The following is a 1,791-nucleotide window of genomic DNA, read 5'->3' as shown; positions in this document are numbered from 1 at the left end:
TTTTTACAGAAGTAGACTGCCACATCTTTCTCCCACGGAACGGCTAGTGGGTTTGGTCTGCGAACCTTTTGGTTAGCAGCCGATACTAGCTACAGAAATACAAAATGAAATTAAGAAAAAAATAAAATCTATAGAAGCATCAGAAAGAATAAAATAACTTTGAACATTTATCAAAAGGTTAGGATCTATAAACTGAAACTGACAAAACAGAAGATCTAAATAAATGATCGGATAGACTATGTTCTGGATTAGGGGATTCGGTGTTCTTTTTTTTTAAATTTAGATAAAGGTTTACAGAGCAAATTAGGTTTTCATTAAATAATCAGTACATATATTGTTTTATGACATGGTTGCCAACCCCACGACATGTCAGCACTCTCCCTTTCTCGACCTTGGGCTCCCCTTTACCAGCTTTCCTGTCCCCTCCTGCCTTCTCGTCCTTGCCCCTGGGCTGGTGTGCCCATTTAGTCTCGTTTTGTTTTATGGGCCTGTCTAACCTTTGGCTGAAGGCTGAACCTCAGGAAGGACTTCATTACTGAGCTAAAAGGGTGTCAGGGGGCCATAGTCTCAGGGTTTCTCCAGTCTGTCCGGCCAGTACGTCTGGTCTTTTTCTGTTACAATTTCTTTCTGCATTTGTCTCCAGCTCTGTCCAGGGCCCTCTATTGTGATCCCTGTCAGAGGAGTTGGTGGTGGTAGCCAGGCATCCTCTAGTTGTGCTGGTCAATACTCTTAAGATGGCAATTTCTCCCCAAATTGACCTGTAGATTTAAAGCAGGCTTTCTAAATCTTGGTATTACTGACACTTTGGTGCAGACAATTCTCTTTTGTATGGAGTTGTCCTGTGCATTATAGGATGGTTAGTAGCATTCCTGGCCTCAACCCACCAGATGCCCATAGCGCCACCTAACCCCCGTGGTGATAATCAAAAGTCCCTAAACCACTCAGAACTGAAACCACTGCCAAAGCCCACTTTTCAGACAAAGATTAGACAGGCCTATAAAAAAAGCAATAACACGTGAGGAATGTGCTTCTTAGTTCAATCAAATCTACAAGAGCAGAAGCAGGACGAGAAGGCAGGAAGGGACAGGAAAACTAGACAAACTGAGACAGGGACCCGGGGTAGAAGGAGGGAGAGCGCTGACACATTGTGGCGATTGCAGCCAACGTCACAAAACAATGTGTGTATAAATGTTTGAATGAGAAACTAACTTGAGCCGTAAACTTCCACCTAAAGCACATAAGGTTAAAAAAAAAAAATCAGGAAAAGAAAGTTTCTGAACATTGGCAAATATCCCTTAGGGGACAAAATTGTTTCCAGTTGATATCCAATGTTGTAATGCAATCTCCATCAAAACCCCAGCAGGAATTTCTGTTTTGAGAAACTGATAAGCTGATCCTAAAATTTATATGCAAATGCAAAGGACCTAGAATTGCCAAAACAATTTTGAAAAAGAAAACATAAACTTTGAGAACTTAAACAACAGATTTTATGACTTATTTTAAAGGCTCAGTAATCGAGACAGTATGGTGTAGTTGTAAGGCCAGGCATATAAATCAGTGGAACAGAACAGAGCATCCAGAAATAAACCCACACGTATATGGCCAATTAATTTTTGACAAAGTTGTCAAAGGAATTAAATGGGAGGAAGACAGTCTTTTCAACAAATGGTGCTGGAAAAACTGGACATCTATGTACAAAAAAAAAAAAAAAAAGACCTTTGACCCTGAAGCCGTATACAAAAAGTAAATCAAATTGAATCATAGACCTAAATGTTAGACCTAAAACTACAA

Source organism: Trichechus manatus, unplaced genomic scaffold, assembly GCF_000243295.1.
Source record: "Trichechus manatus latirostris isolate Lorelei unplaced genomic scaffold, TriManLat1.0 scaffold00092, whole genome shotgun sequence".
Lineage (NCBI taxonomy): Eukaryota > Metazoa > Chordata > Mammalia > Sirenia > Trichechidae > Trichechus > Trichechus manatus.
Note: the sequence above shows the minus strand (reverse complement) of the source record.